At 40.0% G+C, this 9,946-nt stretch overlaps 1 long non-coding RNA gene across 1 annotated transcript in view; it reads right to left on the reverse strand.

The window, feature by feature from the left end:
• LOC144149859 (uncharacterized) overlaps positions 1-9,946 on the reverse strand; it is a 108,490-nt gene that overhangs the window by 44,676 nt on the left and 53,868 nt on the right. Inside the window, exon 2 of the long non-coding RNA XR_013318377.1 lies at positions 1-9,417. This exon is cut by the window's left edge and continues 44,676 nt beyond it. This is a non-coding gene — a long non-coding RNA (uncharacterized LOC144149859). The remainder of the gene's footprint in view (positions 9,418-9,946) is intronic.

Raw genomic sequence — 9,946 nt, forward strand, 5'->3', positions numbered from 1 at the left:
AACTTTCTCTTTTATAGTACCTTGTAATTCATCAGGATTTCATTTGTTTTCAACCACCATACCGCAATTCGCACATTTCACAGCTTCAGGCAAACGCCTCTACCTTGGGTAATTCTGTTTTGCGACACAACCTCAACCCAACCATTTCAAATCTGATTTTATAATTACACCATATGCACCTCATCATGCCTCCAGACTCATCTGGGTCATACCTCAGCCGAAATATGTTTGATACCGTTTTAATTCAACGCTCATTCGTGAACCAACTTTCTCTTTTATAGTACCTTGTAATTCATCAGGATTTCATTTGTTTTCAACCACCATACCGCAATTCGCACATTGGACAGCTTCAGGCAAACGCCTCTACCTTGGGTAATTCTGTTTTGCGACACAACCTCAACCCAACCATTTCAAATCTGATTTTATAATTACACCATATGCACCTCATCATGCCTCCACGACTCATCTGGGTCATACCTCAGCCGAAATATGTTTGATACCGTTTTCATTCAACGCTCATTCGTGAACCAACTTTCTCTTTTATAGTACCTTGTAATTCATCAGGATTTCATTTGTTTTCAACCACCATACCGCAATTCGCACATTGGACAGCTTCAGGCAAACGCCTCTACCTTGGGTAATTCTGTTTTGCGACCCAACCTCAACCCAACAATTTCAAATCTGATTTTATAATTACACTATATGCGCCTCATCATGCCTCCACGACTCATCTGGGTCATACCTCAGCCGAAAGATGTTTTATACCGTTTTCATTTAACGCTCATTCGTGAACCAACTTTCTCTTTTATAGTACCTTGTAATTCATCAGGATCTCATTTGTTTTCAACCACCATACCACAATTCGCACATTTCACAGCTTCAGGCAAACGCCTCTACCTTGGGTATTTCCGTTTTGCGACACAACCTCAACCCAACCATTTCACATCTGATTTTATAATTACACCATATGCGCCTCATCATGCCTCCACGACTCATCTGGGTCATACATCAGCCTAAAGATATGATACCGTTTTCATCCAACGCCCATTCGTGAACCAACTTTCTCTTTTATAGTATCTTGTATTGTAATTCATCAGAATCTCATTTGTTTTCTACCACCATACCGCAATTCGCACATTGGACAGCTTCAGGCAAACGCCGCTACCATGGGTATTTCCATTTTGCGACCCAACCTCAACCAAACCATTTCGGATCAGGTTTTATAATTACACCATTTGCGCCTCATCGTGCCTCAACGACTCATCTGGGTCATACCTCAGACGAAAGATGTTTGATACCGTTTTCCATCAACGCTCATTCGTGAACCAACTTTCTCTTTTTTAGTACCTTGTATTGTAATTCATCAGGATCTCATTTGTTCTCAACCACCACAACGCAATTCGCACATTTCACAGCTTCAGGCAAACGCCTCTACCTTGGGTAATTCTGTTTTGCGACACAACCATATATTTACACCATATGCGCCTTATCATTCCTCCACGACTCATCTGGGTCATACATCAGCCGAAAGATGTTTGATACCGTTTTCATCCAACGCTCATTCGTGAACCAACTTTCTCTTTTATAGTATCTTGTATTGTAACTCATCAGAATCAAATTTCTTTTCTACCACCATACCGCAATTCGCACATTGCACAGCTTCAGGCAAACGCCTCGACCTTGGGTAATTCTGTTTTGCGACATAACCTCAACCCAAGCATTTCACATCTGATTTTATAATTACACCATATGCGCCTCATAATGCCTTCACGACTCATCTGGGTCATACCTCAGCCTAAAGATGATTGATACCGTTTTCATCCAACACTCATTCGTGAACCAACTTTCTCTTTTATAGAACCTTGTATTGTAATTCATCAGGATCTCATTTGTTTTCAACCACCATACCGCAATTCGCAAATTTCACAGCTTCAGGCAAACGCCTCTACCTTGGGTAATTCTGTTTTGCGAAACAACCATATATTTACACCATATGCGCCTTATCATTCCTCCAAGACTCATCTGGGTCATACATCAGCCAAAAGAGGTTTGATACCGTTTTCATTTAACGCTCATTCGTGAACACACTTTCTCTTTTATAGTATCCTGTATTGTAACTCATCAGAATCAAATTTTTTTTCTACCACCATAACGCAATTCGCAAATTTCACAGCTTCAGGCAAGTGCCTCTACCTGTGGTAATTCTGTTTTACGACACACCTCAACCCAACCATATCACATCTGATTTTATAATTACACCATATGCGCCTCATGATGCCTTCACGACTCATCTGGATCGTGCCTCAACCGAACGATATTTGATACCGCTTTCATTCAAAGTCTCAATTTCGAACTAACTTTCGATTTATCAGCATCTAATTTGTTTTCTAACCAATATATCGCTTTCATTCAAAGTCTCAATTTCGAACTAACTTTCGATTTATCAGCATCTAATTTGTTTTCTAACCAATATAACAACACAATTCTCACATTGCATAACTTCAGGCAAATGCAACTACCTTGAAAAATTCCGTTTCGCAACACAACACACAAAATTATTTTCACATCTCACTTTATATTTGCACCATATGCATCTCATTATCCCTCAGACTTATCAAGATCATACCTCAACCGAAAGATATTTGATACCGTATTCACTTAATACTCATTTGGGAACCAACGTTCGATTCATCAGCAGCTTTTTTTTTTAACCACCATAAGCACGCAATTCTCACATCGCATAGCTTCAGGCAAACGCCCCTACCTAACAAAATTTTGTTTCGCAACACAAAAGCAGCCGAACCATTTTCACGAACTTTCTATTTGCACCATATGAATATAGTTATGCCTCACCGACTTATCCGGATCATACCTAACCCGAAAGATATTTGATACCGTTTTCATTTTATACTCTTTTCCGACGCAACTTTCGATTCATCAGCATCTCTGCTTTCCAACGACCATATACAGACAATTCTCACATAGCTTCAGGCAGACGCCGCTACCTCGGAAATTTTTTTTGCAACACTTGAGAAAAACGATTTTCACATTGCTATTTTCACCATATGCATTCATTATGCCTCACCGACTAATCTGCAGCCTACCTCATCAATCAGCTATATGATATCTCTTTATATTACTCATTTGTGAACCAAGGTTAGATTCATCGGCATATTTTTTTCAACCACCATAACCACACAATTCTCACATCGCATAGCTTCAGGAAAACGCCTCTACCTTGAAAAATTCCGTTCCACAATAGAACATCAGCCGAGCCTTTTTCACGTCTGACTTTGTATTTATTTGCACCATATGCATCTTATTACGCCTCACCGACTTATCCGTATCATACCTCAACCGAAAGATATTTGATATCGTTTTCACTCAATGCTCCTTTGTGCACAAACTTTCTCGTTTATAGTAATGTTGCATTTTAATTCATCATCATCTCATTTGTTTCAACCACAATATCGCAATTCGCACATTCCACAGCTTCAGGAAAACGCCTCTACCTTGGGTATTTCCGTTTTGCGACACAACCTCAACCCAACCATTTCACATCTGATTTTATAATTACACCATATGCGCCTCATCATGCCTCCACGACTCATCTGGGTCATACATCAGCCTAAAGATATGATACCGTTTTTATCCAACGCCCATTCGTGAACCAACTTTCTCTTTTATAGTATCTTGTATTGTAATTCATCAGAATCTCATTTGTTTTCTACCACCATAACGCAATTCGCAAATTTCACAGCTTCAGGCAAACGCCTCTACCTTGGGTAATTCTGTTTTGCGACACAACCTCAACCCAACCATTTCAAATCTGATTTTATAATTACACTATATGCGCCTCATCATGCCTCCACGACTCATCTGGGTCATACCTCAGCCGAAAGATGTTTTATACCGTTTTCATTTAACGCTCGTTCGTGAACCAACTTTCTCTTTTATAGTACCTTGTATTGTAATTCATCAGGATCTCATTTGTTTTCAACCACCACAACGCAATTTGCACATTTCACAGCTTCAGGCAAACGCCTCTACAGGTGGTAATTCTGCTTTACGACACACCTCAACCCAACCATTTCACATCTGATTTTATACTTGCACCATATGCGCCTCATCATGCCTCCACGACTCATCTGGGTCATACCTCAGCCGAAATATGTTTGATACCGTTTTAATTCAACGCTCATTCGTGAACCAACTTTCTCTTTTATAGTACCTTGTAATTCATCAGGATTTCATTTGTTTTTAACCACCATTCCGCAATTCGCACATTGGACAGCTTCAGGCAAACGCCTCTACCTTGGGTAATTCTGTTTTGCGACACAACCTCAACCCAACCATTTCAAATCTGATTTTATAATTACACCATATGCACCTCATCATGCCTCCGCGACTCATCTGGGTCATACCTCAGCCGAAATATGTTTGATACCGTTTTCATTCAACGCTCATTCGTGAACCAACTTTCTCTTTTATAGTACCTTGTAATTCATCAGGATTTCATTTGTTTTAAACCACCATACCGCAATTCGCACATTGGACAGCTTCAGGCAAACGCCTCTACCTTGGGTAATTCTGTTTTGCGACACAACCTCAACCCAACCATTTCAAATCTGATTTTATAATTACACCATATGCACCTCATCATGCCTCCGCGACTCATCTGGGTCATACCTCAGCCGAAATATCTTTGATACCGTTTTCATTCAACGCTCATTCGTGAACCAACTTTCTCTTTTATAGTACCTTGTAATTCATCAGGATTTCATTTGTTTTCAACCACCATACCGCAATTCGCACATTGGACAGCTTCAGGCAAACGCCTCTACCTTGGGTAATTCTGTTTTGCGACACAACCTCAACCCAACCATTGCAAATCTGATTTTATAATTACACCATATGCACCTCATCATGCCTCCAGACTCATCTGGGTCATACCTCAGCCGAAATATGTTTGATACCGTTTTAATTCAACGCTCATTCGTGAACAAACTTTCTCTTTTATAGTACCTTGTAATTCATCAGGATTTCATTTGTTTTCAACCACCATACCGCAATTCGCACATTGGACAGCTTCAGGCAAACGCCTCTACCTTGGGTAATTCTGTTTTGCGACACAACCTCAACCCAACCATTTCAAATCTGATTTTATAATTACACCATATGCACCTCATCATGCCTCCAGACTCATCTGGGTCATACCTCAGCCGAAATATGTTTGATACCGTTTTCATTCAACGCTCATTCGTGAACCAACTTTCTCTTTTATAGTACCTTGTAACTCATCAGGATTTCATTTGTTTTCAACCACCAGACCGCAATTCGCACATTGGACAGCTTCAGGCAAACGCCTCTACCTTGGGTAATTCTGTTTTGCGACACAACCATATATTTACACCATATGCGCCTTATCATTCCTCCACGACTCATCTGGGTCATACATCAGCCGAAAGATGTTTGATACCGTTTTCATCCAACGCTCATTCGTGAACCAACTTTCTCTTTTATAGTATCTTGTATTGTAACTCATCAGAATCAAATTTCTTTTCTACCACCATACCGCAATTCGCACATTGCACAGCTTCAGGCAAACGCCTCGACCTTGGGTAATTCTGTTTTGCGACACAACCTCAACCCAAGCATTTCACATCTGATTTTATAATTACACCATATGCGCCTCATAATGCCTTCACGACTCATCTGGGTCATACCTCAGCCTAAAGATGATTGATACCGTTTTCATCCAACACTCATTCGTGAACCACCTTTCTCTTTTATAGAACCTTGTATTGTAATTCATCAGGATCTCATTTGTTTTCAACCACCATACCGCAATTCGCAAATTTCACAGCTTCAGGCAAACGCCTCTACCTTGGGTAATTCTGTTTTGCGAAACAACCATATATTTACACCATATGCGCCTTATCATTCCTCCAAGACTCATCTGGGTCATACATCAGCCAAAAGATGTTTGATACCGTTTTCATTTAACGCTCATTCGTGAACACACTTTCTCTTTTATAGTATCCTGTATTGTAACTCATCAGAATCAAATTTTTTTTCTACCACCATAACGCAATTCGCAAATTTCACAGCTTCAGGCAAGTGCCTCTACCTGTGGTAATTCTGTTTTACGACACACCTCAACCCAACCATATCACATCTGATTTTATAATTACACCATATGCGCCTCATGATGCCTTCACGACTCATCTGGATCGTGCCTCAACCGAACGATATTTGATACCGCTTTCATTCAAAGTCTCAATTTCGAACTAACTTTCGATTTATCAGCATCTAATTTGTTTTCTAACAAATATAACAACACAATTCTCACATTGCATAACTTCAGGCAAATGCAACTACCTTGAAAAATTCCGTTTCGCAACACAACACACAAAATTATTTTCACATCTCACTTTATATTTGCACCATATGCATCTCATTATCCCTCAGACTTATCAAGATCATACCTCAACCGAAAGATATTTGATACCGTATTCACTTAATAGTCATTTGGGAACCAACGTTCGATTCATCAGCAACTTTTTTTTTTCAACCACCATAAGCACGCAATTCTCACATCGCATAGCTTCAGGCAAACGCCCCTAATTAACAAAATTTTGTTTCGCAACACAAAAGCAGCCGAACCATTTTCACGAACTTTCTATTTGCACCATATGAATATAGTTATGCCTCACCGACTTATCCGGATCATACCTAACCCGAAAGATATTTGATACCGTTTTCATTTTATACCCTTTTCCGAAGCAACTTTCGATTCATCAGCATCTCTGCTTTCCAACGACCATATACAGACAATTCTCACATAGCTTCAGGCAGACGCCGCTACCTCGGAAATTTTTTTTGCAACACTTGAGAAAAACGATTTTCACATTGCTATTTTCACCATATGCATTCATTATGCCTCACCGACTAATCTGCAGCCTACCTCATCAATCAGCTATATGATATCTCTTTATATTACTCATTTGTGAACCAAGGTTAGATTCATCGGCATATTTTTTTCAACCACCATAACCACACAATTCTCACATCGCATAGCTTCAGGAAAACGCCTCTACCTTGAAAAATTCCGTTCCACAATAGAACATCAGCCGAGCCTTTTTCACGTCTGACTTTGTATTTATTTGCACCATATGCATCTTATTACGCCTCACCGACTTATCCGTATCATACCTCAACCGAAAGATATTTGATATCGTTTTCACTCAATGCTCCTTTGTGCACAAACTTTCTCGTTTATAGTAATGTTGCATTTTAATTCATCATCATCTCATTTGTTTCAACCACAATATCGCAATTCGCACAATCCACAGCTTCAGGAAAACGCCTCTACCTTGGGTATTTCCGTTTTGCGACACAACCTCAACCCAACCATTTCACATCTGATTTTATAATTACACCATATGCGCCTCATCATGCCTCCACGACTCATCTGGGTCATACATCAGCCTAAAGATATGATACCGTTTTCATCCAACGCCCATTCGTGAACCAACTTTCTCTTTTATAGTATCTTGTATTGTAATTCATCAGAATCTCATTTGTTTTCTACCACCATAACGCAATTCGCAAATTTCACAGCTTCAGGCAAACGCCTCTACCTTGGGTAATTCTGTTTTACGACACAACCTCAACCCAACCATTTCAAATCTGATTTTATAATTACACTACATGCGCCTCATCATGCCTCCACGACTCATCTGGGTCATACCTCAGCCGAAAGATGTTTTATACCGTTTTCATTTAACGCTCATTCGTGAACCAACTTTCTCTTTTATAGTACCTTGTATTGTAATTCATCAGGATCTCATTTGTTTTCAACCACCACAACGCAATTTGCACATTTCACAGCTTCAGGCAAACGCCTCTACCTTGGGTAATTCTGTTTTGCGACACAACCTCAACCCAACCATTTCAAATCTGATTTTATAATTACACCATATGCACCTCATCATGCCTCCAGACTCATCTGGGTCATACCTCAGCCGAAATATGTTTGATACCGTTTTAATTCAACGCTCATTCGTGAACCAACTTTGTCTTTTATAGTACCTTATAATTCATCAGGATTTCATTTGTTTTCAACCACCATACCGCAATTCGCACATTGGACAGCTTCAGGCAAACGCCTCTACCTTGGGTAATTCTGTTTTGCGACACAACCTCAACCCAACCATTTCAAATCTGATTTTATAATTACACCATATGCACCTCATCATGCCTCCAGACTCATCTGGGTCATACCTCAGCCGAAATATGTTTGATACCGTTTTCATTCAACGCTCATTCGTGAACCAACTTTCTCTTTTATAGTACCTTGTAATTCATCAGGATTTCATTTGTTTTCAACCACTATACCGCAATTCGCACATTGGACAGCTTCAGGCAAACGCCTCTACCTTGGGTAATTCTGTTTTGCGACACAACGTCAACCCAACCATTTCATATCTGATGTTATAATTACACCATATGCACCTCATCATGCCTCCACGACTCATCTGGGTCATACCTCAGCCGAAATATGTTTGATACCGTTTTCATTCAACGCTCATTCGTGAACCAACTTTCTCTTTTATAGTACCTTGTAATTCATCAGGATTTCATTTGTTTTCAACCACCATACCGCAATTCGCACATTTCACAGCTTCAGGCAAACGCCTCTACCTTGGGTAATTCTGTTTTGCGACACAACGTCAACCCAACCATTTCATATCTGATTTTATAATTACACCATATGCACCTCATCATGCCTCCACGACTCATCTGGGTCATACCTCAGCCGAAATATGTTTGATACCGTTTTCATTCAACGCTCATTCGTGAACCAACTTTCTCTTTTATAGTACCTTGTAATTCATCAGGATTTCATTTGTTTTCAACCACCATACCGCAATTCGCACATTTCACAGCTTCAGGCAAACGCCTCTACCTTGGGTAATTCTGTTTTGCGACACAACCTCAACCCAACCATTTCAAATCTGATTTTATAATTACACCATATGCACCTCATCATGCCTCCAGACTCATCTGGGTCATACCTCAGCCGAAATATGTTTGATACCGTTTTAATTCAACGCTCATTCGTGAACCAACTTTCTCTTTTATAGTACCTTGTAATTCATCAGGATTTCATTTGTTTTCAACCACCATACCGCAATTCGCACATTGGACAGCTTCAGGCAAACGCCTCTACCTTGGGTAATTCTGTTTTGCGACACAACCTCAACCCAACCATTTCAAATCTGATTTTATAATTACACCATATGCACCTCATCATGCCTCCACGACTCATCTGGGTCATACCTCAGCCGAAATATGTTTGATACCGTTTTCATTCAACGCTCATTCGTGAACCAACTTTCTCTTTTATAGTACCTTGTAATTCATCAGGATTTCATTTGTTTTCAACCACCATACCGCAATTCGCACATTGGACAGCTTCAGGCAAACGCCTCTACCTTGGGTAATTTTGTTTTGCGACACAACCTCAACCCAACCATTTCAAATCTGATTTTATAATTACACCATATGCACCTCATCATGCCTCCAGACTCATCTGGGTCATACCTCAGCCGAAATATGTTTGATACCGTTTAAATTCAACGCTCATTCGTGAACCAACTTTCTCTTTTATAGTACCTTGTAATTCATCAGGATTTCATTTGTTTTCAACCACCATACCGCAATTCGCACATTGGACAGCTTCAGGCAAACGCCTCTACCTTGGGTAATTCTGTTTTGCGACACAACCTCAACCCAACCATTTCAAATCTGATTTTATAATTACACCATATGCACCTCATCATGCCTCCACGACTCATCTGGGTCATACCTCAGCCGAAATATGTTTGATACCGTTTTCATTTAACGCGCATTCGTGAACCAACTTTCTCTTTTATAGTAC

Source organism: Haemaphysalis longicornis, unplaced genomic scaffold, assembly GCF_048455015.1.
Source record: "Haemaphysalis longicornis isolate Haplotype H1 unplaced genomic scaffold, Haemaphysalis longicornis Haplotype H1 scaffold_8, whole genome shotgun sequence".
NCBI classification, from domain to species: Eukaryota; Metazoa; Arthropoda; class Arachnida; order Ixodida; family Ixodidae; genus Haemaphysalis; species Haemaphysalis longicornis.